The 19,840-nt window shown below is 49.7% G+C and overlaps 1 protein-coding gene across 1 annotated transcript in view; it reads right to left on the bottom strand.

Moving 5' to 3' along the window:
* Positions 1 to 4,391: 4,391 nt before the first annotated feature.
* The window catches only part of LOC131402896 (ral guanine nucleotide dissociation stimulator-like), a 119,072-nt gene continuing 103,623 nt past the window's right edge, over positions 4,392 to 19,840 (bottom strand). The window contains exon 8 of the mRNA XM_058537374.1: positions 4,392 to 4,700. The gene's annotated coding sequence lies outside the window, so the exon portion shown is untranslated. The remainder of the gene's footprint in view (positions 4,701 to 19,840) is intronic.

Here is a 19,840-nt window from a genome sequence, read left to right as displayed (position 1 = left end):
TTGACTATTTAAGATTCCACATATAAGTGAGTATTTGCCTTTCTCTGTCTGCCTTATTTCGCTTAGCATAATGTCTTCTAGGTCCATCCATGTTGTCAAAAATGGCAGGATCTCCTTCTTTTTTCAAGGTTGACTAATATTCCATTTCTTTATCCATTCATCCATCAGTGACATTTAGGTTACTTCCATATCTTGGCTATCTTGAATTAGCTACAATGAACATTAGAGTGCAGGTATTTCTTTGAGACCCTGAGTTCAATCCTGTGGGCATATACCAGAAGTGGGATTGCTGGATCATATGCTAGTTTCCATTTTTGGAGTAAGCTCCATAATGTTTTCCATAATGGTTGTACTAGTTTACATTCCCACAAGGGTTCCTTTTCTCCGCATCCTCATCAACATTTGCCATCTTTAGTTTTTTTGATAATGGCCATCTTAACAGGTGTGAAGTGATAGCTCATTGTGGTTTTGATTTGCATTCCCTGATGATTAGTGATGCTGAACACCTTTTCATACACCTGTTGGCCACTTGTATGTCTTCATTAGAAAAAGTCTACTCTGGTCCCTTGCCCATTTTTTAAATTGATTTGTCTTCCTCTTATTGAGCCAACACAAAAAAAGAGAAAAAAATTTCCAGGCATTATGGATGTTTCCCAGTTGATGCAGATGGTTTTGTATTTACAGTGGTACCAAAAGATCATGTTTCATGCTTTTTATTCAGCTTGTTATAAGACCAGCAGTAGCTGCGGCATGGCAGATAATCGGGATCTTCTGGGTTTGGAGGTTTACAACATAAATGAGTGGTAAGGAATTTTTTTATTATTCCAAGGAAATTATTGAGATCATAGTCCATGGAATCCAAGATTGATAGGTGTAGGAGGAAATTAAGGTGAGGATCGGTGATCTGGCACTACTTCTGATCTTGAGGGACAGGTATCTACTGTATGAGTGTTTGAATAAAAATATTAGAGATCAGGAATTTGTGGTGGGTGAATATGTTTTCTGAATTATTTACTTTTGAACATAACCATTTGGATTATGTGAACATTTGGGATATGGGAGTAAGTCGTTAACAGGGGGTGGTTGATAATGTCACTATTGATTTAACTTCTATGAACACCAAGTGGTCAATGGATTAAGCAAATGAGTAGTCAGAAAACACAGAAATGGTAGGATTTGGGATTTAGTAAAGGTTTGGGGACCGACTGTCCTGAGAGGGAGTGTCAGGACTTGTGCGGTTTAGAGTGACAAGGACAAGAATAGAATAGAAACACACTCAAACAAGGAGGGGGTGTTAACAGGATGGAGGAAGAAATGATTTGGAGGAGCCTTGAGTTTGACCTTGAGCTTTCTGTTCTTGATGCAAATTTGCCTGATGACATCCCAGGACACAGGTCAGATCTATCCCCAGAGGATAGAGGGAGGGTGGAAGTACAAAACAGCCAGGATAATTGTCCTAAAAAGGCAGGCTTCCTTTATCATTTGACCCAATTTCATGATTTATTTTTGTAGGGTAAGAGGAAAAGAAGGATGATAGCCAAGTCTTCACAGAGGAAGCAGCATAACTGTGGGAACCAGTCCAAACCAAAGCCTGGTTTAACCATCTCCATCCCTTTGAGGATGTCTAGTGACATATTCAAGAGGCCGGTTACTAGAATTTCATCCCATCCTGGCAATGAAGGGTCTCTGGGAGGACACATTGGACGAGCCCCACCAGGTCTGCTGGCCCGAGAGACCACAAGGACTCAAGGCCTGTAGAAGTGCAGGACAACTAGTAAATCCTTTCAGTCTTGCCAAAGCGTTGGAAAAACTTGCCTCTAGTCACACAGGTGAATCCCTGCCAGGTGTGCTTGCAGGTGGTCTGCACTCCAGGTCCCATGCCCACTCCTGCCGGTCTTCAGATTTGGCAGAGATGATTCCAGGAGCTGATCTGGGCACTCCACAGTTCCACTGCCAACAATTTCTGGCGACTGAGGAAGGTATCAGGAAGGAGGAAAGGGCAATGAAGAGCACCGGAGAGAGACTGGTGATAGCACTGATGGCGAACAGACTTGCTAGCGAGGCAGAGAAAGTGAGGGGCCAAGAAGACCGTCTTGACAGCAGACGAAATGGAGCAGGCACCTCAGTGAGGTCTCTTGGCAGCGTCCCTAATGTTTTTGTGCTTTGAGCTCTTGAAACTTTGAAATATACCAATATGTTTCTTTTATTAAACTCTGCTGCGTGACAGAAAATATAGACAGTGGTTTCTTTCTGAGGTGAGAGGTTGAGTTTCAAGTGAGGAGAGAAAGGTCTTCCTTTTACATGCTGTTCTCTCATTTTCCATTACTATGTATGTTATTTATTTGTACTTTCAAGTCATCAGCGAGTTATCAACGTCACGGGATGATTCAGTTTTGCCCCATACTGTCACAGTAAAACCTACTTAAAGTGGATTATTCCTTTTGTGTCATGTTCCAATAGATTCCAAAATATTATTTCAAAAGCACTTCGATGTCTATGTTCTCAAATTAGATATTTACTTCTTGCATGCTACTTAAGAGTTGCATCTTCCTTCTTGCATGCTACTTAAGAGTTGCATCTAAGGAAATACCAGATTTCCCTCAGTTTTTTAGATACTTATGTGTTGGAAATTTGATTCATGAAGATGGACATGGCAGCTGGGGGATCATGCTCTTATCAAAAGAGACCATTTCGGCGTCAGTAATCTGACAAGAACTCACTGCTTGTTGAGATTTAATTGACTATTTGAGGGATCAAGCTTTCGCTATTGGCACTTCTCTTTCTCTTTGGAGGCGAAGTATTGCCTTCCCAGTCTTTTCATTACCAAATCACTTTCCTGAGTGGCTGTGCCATGTCAGGGAGGGCCTGGGATGCCAGGAACCAGGAGTCATCCTCAGCTTCTAGCTGTCCTAAGAAGGCTTCCCTGGCAGAGTCCAGCCTGTGTGTCTGGGTGACACTTGTAGCCATCAGACAGGAGGCGATAACTCACAAGTGCCAAGTGACTCATCTGACCCTTGTCTTACAGGGTGTTTCCAAGGGATGAGGTTCAAATGCCACTTGGCAACCCTTTGAAAGCCCTTGTCGTGGGGTGGGGTTCTCGGTGTGAGCTCAGAGCAGTGTCTATTCACCACCAGATGGGAAGCATTTCAGTATTTTAATTGGTAAGGCTGTGTTCATACACGACCATGGATCATCAGTTCCGTGGCAATTCCTGCTGGACCACCCCACACCCTGTCATGCCTCATCTTTCAAAGCTCCAAACAGGGTTCACACCCCATCAGGTGGTTGTAATGTAACCACAGCACAAGACTGGGGAAAAAAACACAACCACCCAAGGGTGACACACTTTAATGGCTCGGGCCCCATTGCCCCATTTGGACAAGTTGGCAACATCAACACTGAGTGTGTAAACTGGAGGACTGTCCAAGACCATGGACCTCAGAATGACACGGCCTCAGAAGTCATCTTGGACAGCAAGGGACAGTGTGGGGTCACTCACTGGTCAGGATTATGGTCCCTTATCCTGGTAAAGTAGAGCTTACCTGGGATCCATCAGGCCAAGCCAGGGAGGAGCCTTCTAGGGAATTTCTGCCCTAAAGTGAATGGCATAAGGAAGGCAGGTGTGCTGGAAATCCTGGTTCACAGAGAGCGGTCGTGTTTATGGAATGAGGCCCAGTGGTAGCCTTAAAGCTGCATCACAAATCTTTCCCATTGGATACAAAACAAGCAGGAAACAGAATTCAGAGTCCTGGACAAGGATCCCAGCAAGATTCAATTCTAGGTCAGTAGTGAACATGGAGGCACTAGAGGGGTCTCAGGAGGGAAAGTCCTGTCTGCCTTTAGTCCATTTGCACATCACCTTTTTGGGCCTTGTCCTCTCCATGTGCATGTTTTAATCTTTTTACATTGTTTTCCCCACTTAGAGCTGATGCAATTCCAGAGATTGAACTAGAAAACTACAAGTTCCTAAAATTTGGTCAAAAGAAACCTCAACAAGAGAAGCAGAAAACATTCCCTCTTCCTCCAGAATGTAGAAAGGCACCCCCTGCCTATGGCATGACCTGGTCCTGGGTAGTGCTGTTTTAAAGACACCCACATTTCAGTGGTTGTTGCTTTGCCTGTGAAAGTACCATCAACCTTTAAATCCCAAGAGAATGGGCGGGGGGCCGTGTCCGCCCCTGGAGCAGCTGAATGATACTGAAATGAACTTGTCCTCGGAGTTAGGGGGAATTGGGAGTGACGTCACTAGCCAAAAAAAGGGGCTGGCCTTTCTCCCTTCTCCAACATACAATAAGTTGATGACTCAGAAGAGTTCTCGATTCAAGGAGAAATGTGAGATTCTGTGTCTCACTCACATGCCTACAGAAAGCGACAGAACCACACGACAACTCCCAAGCTGTAAAGGGAACAGGACTTTAATATAATATTCAAATATGTCATTTATTATTTACAACAAATAACCACTGACCCTCCCCAATGGGTGAGTAGGTGCTGAGGTAGAGATGTCAGGGAGCTGGGATGGGGTCGTCCCTTCTCTCTTGGGCTTCAGGGGACCCCAGGAATCAGCTTACAATGCTCCCCTTCCCATCAAGTGGGAGGAGCTGACCCGGTGCATCGCAAGCATCCCAACAGTGTCCCCGCTGCTGAGGATGGGACTGTGATCGGCCACTGGTACGGGGTTCGGCGTTGGGGCCTGGGGGCTGAGTAGAAGAGTCGGGTTATCTTCTGCGGCCTCCCTCTGAATCATGGCCCCCCACCCTGTCCCCACTGCACTGGGTGCTTCAGACCCTGTGCTCAGTGCTGTCAGCCACCAGTACCCCATTCGTCCCTGCCACGTGAGCGATCATTTAGTATCAACTATTTCACAGAGAGGGAAACGGAGTCTCAGGAAGCTGAAGAGAGTCACCCCAGTCGCAGGACTGGTCAATAGTGGAGCTGGGATCCCAGTGCCAGCTATCCGACTCCCCAAGGCCACGCTTAGCCCGAAGACTTACTGAACCCCCAGGAGTCAGTCACCCCGGCCCAGACAGTCACTCACCCCAGACCTTGATGATGGCCTGTTCTTCTTGGCCTTGTGTATTTTGCAGGCCAAATAGGTCTAGGGCTCTGGCTGGCAGGACAGGTTGTAGCTACAGGACAGAGAGGCACCTGTGAGCCTACCAGGAACCACACCTCAGGTGTCCCCCTACTGCCTGCCCAGCAGCTGGAGTCTGGGTGTCCCAGAGGTCGCCATGTAATAAGGCCGGGGGATGAGTGGGGGACCATGGAGACAGGCTCTCTGGACTGGCCAACAGGGAGAGTCCACCCCTGCCCTCACCCAACTCCTGCCCAGCCTCACCTCTCATTCTCGTTGAGCAACTCCATGTCTTGGAACCAGGCCGCAAATCGCTCCCTCGGGTTCTAGGTTGTAATTCTTGGCAGCCTCCTGGAGCAGCAGGATCTTCCTCATGACTCGGTATTCCTGGGACCAGAGGGAAGGAGAGGATGCAGACAGGGCCTGGGTGGGGGATGCTGCAGGGGCCTTGTTGGAGGTGAGGAGTGGGGCAGGGGACCAGTCCTGGAAACCATCCTTCCCTCCAGTTCCATCCAGGCTCTACCAGTTATCAGAATGGGAATAATCAGCCCCTCCTCCAGGAAGATATCCTTGATGCCATCCTTCCCTCAACCCACCCGACAATTGGATGGATCTCCCACTCCTCTGTTATCAAACTCTTCCACTCAATGTAAGATACAGGGGGTGAAACCAGGGACTGTTCTGCCCAGAAGGTCTCTGATTTCCACCTCTTTCCCCTCCCCTGCAGGGAGTGCCACAGCTGCTCCTCAGTCCTCTTCTCAAGGTTGATCTCATTCCCCTGGAAGGTAGACAGCCAAAGTCCATCAGACAGAGCCCCCTAGCCTGACTAGCCCCTATGCCCACCTCTTCTCATGTTGCACTACTGCCAGGTCCCCAGAGGGGGCCGGGCACGCAGAGAAAAGAGGACTTGGACCTAGGCCGGGCTCTGGGCTCCAGAGGAGGAGGACATGGGGGTGAGACTGAGGTACCTGGCAGCACAACTCTCTCTGATGACAGACTTGGAGGCTGAGGCCTCAGGCAGAGGGGACTGCTCAGCCACATATGTGCTGCCTGACTTGGGGGAGCCCAACTTCTCTCTCCCTTCATGGACAGCATAGGAGTTAGAGGCTGAGTCCAGCTCAGATAAAACCTCACGCAGCTGTGCCATCAGGCAGCTCTGAGTTTCCCCAGCCTGGGGAACTGGAATGGGTGTCTCTGGCAGAGCCTCTTTTCACTCATCCCTAAGATGAGCCTGATGCCCCAGCTCCCAGAGGCAGCTGCAAGGCTCTCATGAGAGGAGATGTACCAAGTGCTGAGAACTCAGAGCTCAGTTTGGGGGCTCCCGCATCCCAAGGCTCAGAATCCTGGTCCTTCCTGCCTAGTCCTCAGGTTCACCCACCTCGAGATAGTCACCCATCGCCAGGTGCAGCATCAGCAGGTCACTGAGCAGATTGCCAAGATAGGGGAAGACACCCTGTGACATCGGGGTGCAGGTGGGATGAGCCCTTGCTCTCAAGTAGACCCCATGTAGACCCTCTCCTGAAAAGTCCCCACCCTCAGCCTCCTGGCCCACCACAGGGTTCCCACGAGGAGCAGCCTAGGATCCTCAGCAGCCTCCCCTCAATTCTTCCTCCCTTCACACCCCAAGAACACCACACTCCTCCTCCTCACCTCCTAGGGCCAGCTCCTGGCAAATCACATGGTGTGCCTTCCCTGGCCCTCCCCAAAACAACCTATCCTGCACCAGCTCTTCCAGGCCCTCCTCTTGGTCACTTCTACTGGGGGATTTGGGCACTGTGGCACCAAGAGAAAGGGCCCTCCTCTCTTGATTTGGGGCCTCCAGCTGGGAGCGCAGAGCCCCTCCCCCACAGGCACATTCACCTGCTGCTGCTGCTGCTTCTCCTGCCCTCTCCGGGGGTTGCACTCTGGGGGGGCAAACGTGAAGGGCCCCTCCTGTCAGGGTCGAGGACAGTGTCAGCGAGGCGATACTCCCCTCACCCCATTTCTCTCCAGCACCACTGGCCTCCAACACTGGACATCTGACTTGAGTCAACTGGTATCAATGTCAGTCCATCCTCCAAGGTCTTGTGATTCCAGAACAAGCCCAGTTCCAACTCTCACTCTGGGTGTGAGCTTGGGCTCATGGCCTGGCCTCCTTGAGCCTGTTTCCTCATCTGGAAAGTGTGACAACTCCAGCTACCACACAGGTTCTCATGAGGACTCACTGTCACAAGACTGTCATCCTTGTTCTGGCCCTCACCCCTCCAGGTGGAGCAGGCAGAAAGCTCCCACATTCCTTTCCTCCCTCTTACCTCAACACTACCCTGTGAGACCTGCACAACGCAATCACCATCCCTCCATTTCCCTGATGAGGAGACAAAGGCCCAAACATGGGCAGAGAGGTGCTCAGGGGCCCACAGAGGAGAGGCCACTTGCCCCTCTCAGCCAGAGGCCCTGTTCCAACATCCTCGCCTAACCCCCAGCCCCACCACTGAAAACAGTCCTGTCCGCTGAGCTCTCAAAGCTTGGTCCTGGGCCGAGTCATGGATGGAGAGGATGGGGTGTCTTGGGAGTCTGGTTGAGTGGTTCTTGCCTGGCCCAGTCCCGTGGAGTGTCTGGGCCCCAGGCTGGGCCATAGGCCAAGCCAAAGCCTTCTCCTCCCCAAGGAACGCCTCAGGACATTCCCCTGCACTGAATACTTTTTTTTTTTTTTTTGTGAGGAGATCAGCCTTGTGCTAACATCTGCCAATCCTCCTCTTTTTTTGCTGAGGAAGACTGGCCCAGGGCTAACATCCATGCCCATCTTCCTCCACTTTATATGGGACGCTGCCACATCATAGGTCAACAAGCGGTGCGTCGGTGCTCGCCTGGGACCCGAACCGGTGAACCCTCAGCCGCTGCAGCAGAGCGCGCGCACTTAACCGCTTGCGCCAAGGGGCAGGCCCCTGAACTCTTTCTTTATCCACACAGGAACTGGACCCCCAAGGTGCCACCTCTGATCAACAGGGAAGGGGATGACAGGACATTTTGATTCCCTGTTTACATGAGGCTCTTAACTTCCTTTCAGCAGGGTCCACTAAGAATCCATCAGTTGCCTAGACGCTTCTCATAAGCCACCGGGGGCGTATGTCATTGCCAACCAGGCACTCAGGTGAGACTCCTGTGGTTCACTCAAGTGACTGCTCTAGGGGTCCAGGGGGGAGTCCCAGAATGCACACACATCTGCCACCTAAGGATGAGCAGCCTGTTTGTGCACCTGGGCCATGGGAATCTCTGCCATGCACATCCCTGGGGCAAGCAGGCTGCAGCCTCTTGGAGATGTGGTGAAGACAGAAGGAGCAGCGGGGTCCTGGCTTCCTGAGGATAGTTTTAGGCTGAGGGCTAAACCCACACCAACCACCCAACAGCCTGGAAGAAGCTACTTCCTGCAGGATCGACATACATGGAAGCCAGAGACCTGTTGATGGCGCCAGCTCGGCAACTCCTCCTGGAACAGCCCAGCCAACACCATTGTGTCTCATGACCAGGGCCTCCTGCCCACAAACGGCACCCCACCTTCCCATGGGCAGAACAGATCCCTCTGCTTGTTAATCTGGATGAAATAGATGGGAATGTTTCAGAGAAAGTTCAAGTGAGAAACTATCAAAACCACAGCCTGCCCAGTGCCCCTCCTCCACACCCCTCCTCTCTTTCCAGACCCCCAGCCTCCACTCTACCTTGATCATCAGGTCTCTGCTCAAGGACTTGTCTTGACTATTGAGTTCCTTAAGATATTCAGGGCTTTCTCTCAGGGGAGGGGAAAGAACGAAGGATAAACATAGGAATAATGTGAGGGGTCTGAATGCAAATCCCTTTTCTTCGCAAACCCGAGAGATTCAAACTGCCTGGAGGAGTGCTCTCACTGGGCTCCTCTGAGAGCTAAGGTCTCGTGGTACTGGGAGGGGGCTCTCCTGTTGGTCACTGAGGTCTCCACTCCCCAGCTCCTCAGAGCAGCTCTGTTTTGACTGCTTTGAGTTTCAACTGGGCATAGAGTTCTGTTGCTATAAACACTTGAAAATCTCCAATTTGGCTCAACTGAGTACCCGACACTCAGGGAAGCCAAGTCCTGAAGCAGAACTGGTGACTAAGGACCCGGGAGGCTTAGAGACCCCCTACCGAGGCCCAGGCCCTGTCCCCAGCATTGGCTGCCTCCCAGGAGTTCCCAGCTGACTGAGGGGCCAATGGTAGACACACAGGAGATCCCCCATCCACCCTGGTCCTCCTATGGAGAGAGGCCTACTCACCAGGAAACTTCCCCCGTGTGTTCTTCAGGTGGCTTGTGGAGGTTTCCTGCAGAGCAGAGATGACAGTGCGGGGCGAGGAGAAGTTCTTCAGGATCTCGCACTCCTGGGGAAGGGAAGAGAATGAGCTGTGAGGTGGGGCACTGTAGCCCAGCTTGCTCTAGCTTCAGTCCCCTTCTATTTAAATCTCCCCTCCTGGAGAGAGACAGATGCTCAGGGACTCCCAGAAGGGCACATTTAGGACCCAAAGAGTAACACTCACAGGGAGCAGGATTTTAGCTCAACCCAGGGAAGGAGCCAGGTAGGAAGTGAGCATCCTCTCACTGGGACCTGGAGTCAAAGTCAGCAGGCCCCTAGCAGGAAGGGCCTAGGGACTGTGCAGTGGCTTAGATCACACACTGCAATCCTGTGAGCTGATAAAGGTGGAGAGGCAGTTCCCATGGCTTCAGAGAGGGACTCCACTGGGCCTCCCACAGCACACCTGGGCCACCTGGATCCAGTGCTCCACCACCCTCGCCCTGTCCTGGGCTGTCATGCTCGGGTCCCCGAGGCAGGGGGTGATGGCGAAGCTGGCCACCCTTCTGACATGGTCGATGGTGGCCTGGACGGTGGGTGTCTGGTGTTCATTTCGGGCTTGCTCCTCTTGCCCCAGGTGGAGCCCAGGCACGGAGAGGGCATCATCTTCCGGAAGAGGTCCTGGAGAACAGGGGGAGTGTCACCCAGCCCTGCCACAACCCAGGTCTGTGTCCACAGCCCCCAAAGTCCCACACAGGAGTCACAGTTTAGAGCTGGAGCTCAGAAAGCTCAGGATGTGGCCTGAGCCTTGTGACAGTCCCTGGCTTTTCTTCTCTGTCCCCCGAGGACACCCAGCACAGGAGGACCCAGGACCCAATACTGGCAGGGAAGGGAGAGGTGCTTTTGACCCAGCCCGTCCTGGCTAACTCCAAGCTCCAGACGGTGGCTCAACTTGGCTCATCCCAAGGGGGCATCTTCCAATACCCTGATCCCCCCTCTGGTCCCACTCCACATTCTGATGCACATCCCCACGTGGCAGCTACAACCACAGGCCTTGTCTGTCTTCCTTGTAGTGAAATACACATCAGATGTCTAATAAATCCTGAGGCTGTTGAGCCTCCTGAGCAGATGGTTGGGCCACCAGGGACCGGGCTGTACACAGTGAGCCCCTCCCTGCACAGATGAGCCAGGGCCCACCCAGCTTTCCGTCTCTTCTACCTCATGGAGTTGGCACAGTCACTCTGTGCAGCAGGTCCTCTTAATGTCCACCTCCACGGTCTGCAGGTGGACAGCAAAGGCTTGGGTGTTCAGAAAGTTGCCCAGGTCTTATGGTTGGTAAAGAGTGGAGCCTGGATTTGGGCCCAGATCATAGGAGTCTGGATCAGGTCTGGGGCAACGATGGCAGAGGGAAGGCCTGCCCCACTCTGCCCTGAAAGCCTAGCTGCTCACCGCATCCATCACGGTCAACTGCTCCACCACCAGCTTAGGAGGGAAGGCCGTGAGATTAAGTTTCTCATGCTCCTTAAGAGCCACAGGTGGAGATGGACTTCTCACTAGAAATGATGGTCCAGGTGACTCCAGCTCAGCCGCTCCCACTCCTGCTGGAGCCCATGTTGGCCCTTGCTCCAGCTCCAACACTGCTGATGGAGGGGACACTGGCTCCAGTGCTAGAGGGGGTGGTGTCAATGGAGCTGGATTCAGCTCTACCTCCACCACTGCCCACTGCTCTGCTTCTGCCGCTGGCTGGAGCTCCGTAGCTGGCGCTGGAGCGGGATAAAGAGAAAGGTTCACCCACATACCTGACTTTCCATGTGTCCTTCTAAACACAGGAAAGATCCTCCTCCCTTCCAGGAATACCCAGCCTGCAGTCCCCCTTACCCTCTGGCTTTGCCTCAGTGGCCTCTAGAAGCTCACACCGGACAAGGGTAAGAGGGTCACGGCAGCTCATCTCCTAACCAGGCAAGGTGACAATTCATGTGCATCCCCTTTAGCTTGAAAAAGGGACAGCCCCAGTCTGGTTCCGCCCTACTTCTAGTCCAACCCCGTCATCTCAAGTTTCTGAGTGTGGAGACCCTCTGCTCTTGCTCTCATCTCAGAGCAGTACTGGAAAGTGTGGGTGGCCTCATGTACCTGCCCCTTGTCTAGTGAGTTGGTGGAGTTGAAACCATTGGGCAGCTACTCGACAACCTCCTGCGTGGAGTTCTGCAAAGACTGCCTGGGAGCTGGGCCAGAAGGAATCATGGGCTGCATGCACACTGCCACTGGGGCCAACGCCCAAGAGAAAGTCTGCTCCTCAGTTCATGCACAGAGGGGCATCCCTGCAAAGAACTGTCGTCAGGGAGGGAAGGAGATGAATCCTCTAGTGCTTGGTAACATATGATTAGAGGTGCTCACCTTCTAATGCTGCCAGGCATGGCCTGGGGTATGAACATGACAGACTCACCAGGTTTCCAACACCTAACAACCAGCTCCTGCTCAGGAATGACCCGCCCCTTATGTCCTGCCTTCTCCCCTCCTCACAGACACATGCACACACACACACACACAAAGAGGGCCAAGGGATGTGGGGCTGATCAGGTGGGATCACAGCTGTGCCTTGGCCTGCACTAGCCTTTCCTGGGCTATCCCGTGTTACCTTTCACTGTCTCCTGCCAGACGCCCAGAGGCGTCAAGAATGAGGGCTGAGCCAACATCGCCAACTACCAAAAAGATTCTCTTTCTGGGATTTTTTGAGCCCAGATCCTCCAAAAGTTGGGAAACAACAACAAAACATCTTTGCCTGTTGACTGTCTCCAATCTAGTGAGCTGGATGGGGGGCTGTGGGTGCCTGGTTACCTGAGTTCTAAGATCTGTTGAGGTCTATGACCCCACGTCATCTCCTGAACTGTACACAATGAGCCTACACAGCCCTACCCACAGCTCACTGGAAACCTAACTAGGGACCTAGCTTTGAGGAGACAGAGATGAATACAGACCTCCTTTTCCTTACTAGTTCTTCATCCTGGGATAGTCCCTGTGCCTCTCAGGTCCTCCCCAGTCTCTAAACCGGCACCATGGGGATCAGGCTAGAATCTACTTCCTAGGGACATCACCCGGTGTATATGAGATAATATCTATTACCCCTGTGGGCTGGTGTCACATGTACCTAAGGCACAATCTTAGAGATGGAAGAATAACAAGGAGGGGTGGGATGTAGTACAGAATACCACTCAAAACAGGCCTGGGCTCCAAGAATGTGATATTGGGTCAGTCACTTCCAACTTGGCCTCATTTTCAGGTCAGCACCATGAGGGTGTTGCAACTAATGGAAATTCAGATATTGCCATCCTGTGGCATAAAACCATTCAATTGTTTCGTTTTATGGAGAATGAGACCCAAGTGTCTCATCTTGGCCTATGAGGTGGGCAGCCTCCACAGTGGTACCCAGTAAGCCCCACCTATGTTATACACATCCCCGTGGAACCACAAAGTGGTTAGTAACTGGCTTCTGAACACAATAAGAGCCAAAGTGATGGGATGTCTTGTCCAAATTTTAACTAAAAATGTCTCTCACTTCCTCTTACTCCCTCTCTCATGTGCCATCTCTCTCTCTCTCACTCTGTCAAATCCCTGGAAGTGAGGAATCAAACACCAGTGTATTGGGGCTGTCCAATGTGGAGGCACATTGAGGAGAGAAGCAAGGGAGTGCCTGGGCCAACAGACAGAAAGGAACTCAGGCTCTCAATCCAAAATGAATCCTGAAGGCTGAGAGTGACCTTGTGGGCCAGTCCTCCCCCAGTCCAGCCTCAGTTGAGGCCACAGTCCCAATCTGTTAATCTCACTGAGGCAGAGGCACCCAGCTAAAACACGCCTGATTGCTGATACACAAAAATTGTGATATTGTCAACATTTGATGTTTTGAAATGCAAGGTTAGGGGCAATGAATTCAGAGAGGGAAAAGTAATGAACACAACCTACCAGGCCCTGGTCCTACCTTCCACCCCAGCTCCTGTTCTCTCCTCCCAGCCTCCCTCCAGCTGCACTGGCCACCTTTCTAACCTCCTCTGGCCAAACTCACTTCTGCCTGTGAGGCTCAAGACCAGTGGTGCTATTTCCCTGACACACTGCTCCCAGACTTGTGCAGGGCAGGCTCCCTCTTGTCATTCTGGTCCCAGAAATTGTCACCCTAGTGAGGTCTTTCAGACTCTCCTACCCAGTGACGCCCAGCCCTCCCTCACAGCCCCCTGATGTGTTTCTCTACAGCAATTGCTCTTTTCTTTCTCGTCTTTGCTTTTGTCCATTTCCCCTCTAGACTGTGAGCTCCTGGCCGGCAGGGACCACTTAGTTATTTTCATCCTTCACTTCAGCCCACCAGGGCACCTGGCACAGGATGAGTGCTCAGGGCACAGCTGCTGAATGAGTACATGGGTAGATCTTGCACCTCGCCCCCTACTTTTGACCAACTTTCATTTTGGAGATGAACACTAGTAATAGGAGGTACAAGTTGTTTCTGAGGCAGGGGGACAGCCAGAAAGACCTCTGGTTGACTCTTCGCTGCTCCAGGAACTCAAGAAAAGTTCAGTGGACACCGAGTAAATTCCAGGTTTACAGCAGAATGACTTGATATATATATATTATGTAATGGTTACCAAAATAAGTTTAGTTAACATCAATCACCAAACAGAAATAAAAGATTGTTTCCTGATGATGAGAAGTTTTAGGATCTACTCTCTTAGCAAGTTTCAAATATACCACACAGCAATGTTAACTTAGTGTTGTATATCAAGCATATCTCAATACAACTGAAAAAAAATAAAAACAAAAACTTACTGGCCACCACTGGCATAAGAGGCTGCCCGTCCCCTCGTGGCCAGCACTAGCACTGCTGCCCAGGCAGGAACTCCAAACAGAAAGCAACCTTTCTTCAGGTGTCCTCAAGGCAGAGGCTCTCCAGGGTCCCAGGGGTAAAGCAGCAGGACCTGTCAGCTTCGAGGGAGTGGGAGGAGTCTCGGGAGCCTACCGTGCCCCCCTCTTGCTGTTCCCCACCAGGTGTCCTCTTCACTCCTAATGCATCCTAACTACTGCCATGACAATGGTTCCCCCTAGCTCCAGATGAGGACCGCAAGGGTCCAACAAGGATTAGTCTTCTCCCTGGACTCTGGACTTGGTGTCCAGTGCTCTGGCATCTTCTTCCTTATCCTCAGTTCTCATCCACCCAAGCCCCCTAACCTCCTCAGTTCTAAAGGATCTCCAGAGGCTGGAAATCATTTTCTCAGGGTTTCAGAGCACAGTAGGTCATCAACAGAGAACCTAGTCCAACAGACATGTTGTGAGTGCATGGAACACTTGGAGTCACTCGCTGGATGCACTCCATTTTATACAGGAGGACCCTCACTGAGGTATTCTCTCCTGTTCCCAATGCCTACACAAGGGGAGGATGGGCTCATCACAGTTCTGGGTGACCACAGAGGTGGACTGCAGGAGCCCAGTCCTGTGCTCCCCAGGCTGGGCCAGGGATGGATCTGGAACAGGTAGACACCTAGGAACCTTAGGGATTTCTCTTCCCATGTCTGGGCCTCTGCTCACGAATCTAGGAGAATGGATGCTACTGCCCCTTGGGAGAGCTGCCTCCAACCTCTCTCCCTCATGCCTCTTGTCACTTCCCCGGTGTCGGCTCTTTCTTGACTGCACCTCCGAGTTCTCCATATGAGAATTCAAGTGTGAGTGAGTGTTCCTGTGCACATGTGATGATGAGGAGAGGAAAATGACCCCATATGGAAAGGGGTGGGCAGCAATCCTCTAGGATCTTAACGCCTCTCATTGCCAAAGGAAACCTGAGGGAAGGGGTGGAGCTTTGGCCAAGTAAGGTGGAGCTCTCTCTAGTCTTCAAGACTCTGACGACCTCCTGTGGTCTGGGACAGTATCTGCTTCTTTCTAGGCCAGTTTCCCAACTGTACAGTGCGGGGTAAGATGTGCAACAGCACAAGCTTGTGCTCGGCCAGGACAAGTCATCAGGCCCCATAGATACATTAAGTATGTTTTAAGTGTATTGAAGACATTAATATTGCTGTGCAACCATCTCCACGATCCATCTTCAGAACACTTCTCATCTTGCAAAACTGAAACTCTATACCCATTCATGAATTACTCCCCATTCCCCCTCCTCCCACCCACTGGCAAACACCATTCTACTTTCTGTCTCTCTGAATCTGGTGATTTCAGGAACCTCATAGAAGGGAAATCACACAAGGTTGTATTTTTGTGACTAGCTTATTTCATTTAGAGTAATATCTTGAAGGTTCATCCATGGTGTCCCGTATCTTAGAATTTCCTTCATTTTTCAAGGATGAATAATATGCCATTGTATGTATATAGCACATTTTGCTCATCCATACATCCCTGGACAGATACCATAGCAAGGCCCACAACCAAGCCCAAAATAAAATGGGGCCCCAGCCAGATTTTTCTCAACAGTACCCTGGAGACTACTTTCTTAAGCCATATCCCATATGATATTTACTAAGGATCTAATCTTGGGCCGTGAGTTGCTTTTCAGAAACTCCATTTCTCTTCCTTAAGCAAGTTTCAACTACTTTGAGCCAATGAGACAACAAGACGGCTTGCAAGACTCAAACTGCAACTGCATAAGTGACTGGAGGATGACCTGGGGGACCAAGAACTCCCCTGCCAATCATGTTAAGGACACCGCCTTTTGAACGTGGGATGTGTGACAGAACATGAAAATCTGTGCTTGCACAAAATGCCTAGGACTGCTCCCAAACTTACTGCACCCGCTCCTTTGCCCTTGAAAAGCCCTTTTCAACAGCCCATTGGGGAGAAAGATTTAACCTTTGTCTCCTTGCTGGCCAACCTCATAATAAAGCTTTTTTCCCTTCTACAAGAGCGCGTATCCCTTTTGGCTAAGGGGTGCATTGGGCTGTAAGCCCTTCCTTGATTACAATACTTGTGTGGCTTCCATGTTTTAGCTATTATGAATAATGATGCCATGAACATGAGTGTTGAAATATGTCTTTGAGAACATGCTTTCAACTCCTTGGTGGGGTATACACCCAGAAGAGGAATTGCTGGGTCCTATATATTTTTAATTTTTTTTAGGAATTGTTATACTGATTTCTACAGCAACTATATATTCCCACCACAGTACACAAGGGTTCCAACTTCTCCACATCTTGGCCAACAGTGGTTCTATTCTTTTTCTTCTTCTTCTTTTTTTTTTTTTTTGATAGATGCCATCCTAATGAATGTGAGGTGGTCTCTCACTGTGTTTCTGATTTGCATTTCCCTAATGATTACTGATGATGAGCATCTTTTCATATGCTTATTGGTTATTTGCAGATCTTCTTTGAGCAAATGTCTACTCATATACTTTGTTCAATTTTGATTTGTTTGTTTTTTGTTGTTGAATTTAGGAGTTCTCTATCTATTCTGGATATTAAGCCTTTGTCAGATACATGGTTTGCAAATATGGTCGCCCATCCTGTGGGCTGTGCTTTTACTCTGTTGATAATGACTTTTGAGGCACAAAACTTTTTAATACCCATGAAGTCCAGCATATGTATTTTCCTATTTTATTGGCTGCTCCTTGGGTGTCAGAACCATGAAATCATTACCAAATCCTATCTTGTCAAGTTTTGCCTTATGTTTTCTTCAAAGGGTATTATAGCATTAGCTCTTACACTTAGGTATTTGATTCACTGGGAATCAAGTTTTGTATACAGTGTTAGGTAAATGTCCAAGCTGATTCTTTTGCATGTCGATATCCACTTTTTCCAGCACAACTTGTTGAAAAGACTTTTCCTCATTGAATAATCTTGGCACCCTTGTCAAGCATCATTTGATCACATGGGTGAGGGTTAATTTCTGGGCTCTCAATTCTGTTTCCATTGGTCAATATGTCTGTCTTTATGCCATGACAATGCTGTTTTGATACTGTAGATTTATAGTAAGTTTTCAATCAGGAAGAATCAGTCCTCTAATTTAGTATCTCCTTTCAAGATTATTTTTGGTATCTGGGCTTATTTGAGACTCCATAAGAATCTTAGGATGGGTTTTTTTCTATTTCAGCACAAAACGCCCTTGGAATTTTGATAAGGACTGCACTGCGTTTGTTGATCTCTTTGGATAATGTTGACACCGGCACAATAAGGAGTCTTCCTATCCACGGTGATGGGATGTCTTTCATTTCTACTAGTGCCAGGTGGCTGTTCAGGTTGAGGGGGTGGCACTCCTCGAGGTAGTCGTGCAGAAACCCACAGTTCCTCCTCACTGTGACTTCACCATTTCCTTAGAACCCATCTACAGTCAACGGAGGGCAAAATGCATGTAAAATGCACGTGGGAAGTTTTCAAAGACTGGGTGTGCATGGAGCACACATTTCTTCCACTCCTCTCCATTAGCAAGAACCACGGACTGAAGCAATAGACCCTAACACATGGAGACTGCAGACTCAACCAGCAGACCCCACCAAATGGGGACTGTGGACTAACTAAGGGCCAGGGACTCGGGTTCCTGGCAGAACCATCTGGCAGCTCAAGCTGAACCGCTAAGCCTTTGCCTGGCACTGCTGACTAACCAAGTGCTAAGACTGATGCTCTCTTAGAGCATCCTGTCAGTCTAGACTGACCCACTGACCCTGGACTGGAAAGCCAGTTAGATCAGGAGCTCAAGGCAAACAGAGTGGATCTCAGATCCAAGAGGAACTTACCCACAGCCCTCAGAAACAGTGAAAAAGATGGAGAACTCAAAGGTTTTGAGGGTACCAATGACTGTGTTTCTCATCCTTGAAGCCATCAGGTGTCTCCTTTGGATCCCACTGTTGCCACCAAACTGGTACAAAACAAAATAAAATTGAGTAAATTTTAAACATCTTATTGGCTTTATTCAACAGTTCATGAATTAGGCAGCATCCAGTCTAGCAGAGAGAAAGGAGCTCCAAGGAGTTCTACAAAATGAAGGATTTTATAGGCAGAAGGGAACAAGAACAAGGAAGTTACACTAGATAAAAAAGCGGGTTGGTTACTGCAAGGTTACCTTCCTTTAGAGGATGGCAGGGCTCTATCAGGAAGATGAGCTACCTGCTGTGCATCAGGTGATTCCTGATTGACTGGTTTAAGATTCTATTCCTGGGAGGGCCAAAAGTCTAATTAAGTCTCGACTTGTTTATGTGAGGCATAGCCTAAGCGGCTCCATTTGGGCCTGGTGTCTTGTTTTAAACACATGACTTCTGCTGGTCCCTGTTTTCCCCAGTTAAACCCCGGCTGTCCCTTCACTGACCATTGTTGGTCACACACCCACTGCACCTGCTTCCAGTCCTTTCCCTTCAACACCGTAATCTCACACACAGCTCCTCCCGACACTATCATGACGTCTCCCACCACACGTCCCCTATACTTTCCACACTGCCATCAAGATGCTTCACAAACACCACCACCATTTATGTCCAATGGGCTGAGAGGCCTGCCTGTGCACTGGGAATCAGGAGTCGCAGGGTCTGTCACTTGGCCTCCAATCACCTATTGTACCCCAGCTGAAGGGCTTACCCTGCGGAGACACTCAGTTGTACCCAACTCAATCGCACAACAACATCTTTGCCCCAGGCTTCCTTCAAAATGCTCTACCCACTTTCTGCCCCAACTGCTCCTTGAGGGGTCATTTTGGGGTAGCCTTCGAGGCCACCTTGGTGATTTTGTGCCCAGGCCCAAACAGCTCTTGGCCAACAAACACTTTAACTATACGCCCTGAAATCATATAGCATAGGTAACTAGTGAATGGGTGCAAATTACTGGTTTTACTTCCAAGGGCCGTAATGAATATTTCACACCAGGAGCATCCACTTTTGGGTTTTACTGTAGGCTGATATCACAAGGCTCTCACCCAGTGAGGCTCTCTCTTCCCCAGCCCTCTGAGCAGATTTCTCCAGGCTATATTCTGCAATACATCATTGTTTCTATCTCAGTCTGCTTCCCTCAGGTTGCAGGTCCCCCGAGGTTCTTGCCCTGACTGGCTACCACCAACCCATAGAGACACTGTCAGTCCTATAGGAGTGGGTGTTGATTTCTACTAGGACTGACTGACTGGACTGGGCGCAGGTGCGGTGGCCCTACCCACACAAAATCAGGTAACTGAGGCAACCAAGAAGTATCGAAAACCTTAACCCAACATCGACAACAACTCCATAAGACCCTATATTAGCCCTTGTGGAACAGTCTCATGAGTCTCTCGCCTAAATGGTTTTAGAGAATGGCCTGGCCCTAGACTGTCTATACCAACCAAGGAAGGAGGGGTTTTTGCCTTTCTTAGAACCACTTGCTGAATGTACATCAACACACAAGTTCAAACCTACCTCCACCAGATGGCCCAAGAGGTTAAAATATTGCGTAATGTTACCTAAATCTTTTAAAAGATACCCAAGGCCCCCGAGATCACTGACATATTTTCATGGCTGGTCTCTTCAAGTTGGGGACAATGGAAACAGACTGGATTTTAGACTGTT

Source organism: Diceros bicornis, unplaced genomic scaffold (genome assembly GCF_020826845.1).
Source record: "Diceros bicornis minor isolate mBicDic1 unplaced genomic scaffold, mDicBic1.mat.cur scaffold_326_ctg1, whole genome shotgun sequence".
Taxonomy (NCBI): Eukaryota; Metazoa; Chordata; class Mammalia; order Perissodactyla; family Rhinocerotidae; genus Diceros; species Diceros bicornis.
Note: the sequence above shows the minus strand (reverse complement) of the source record. Positions and strands in the feature narration are given on the sequence as shown.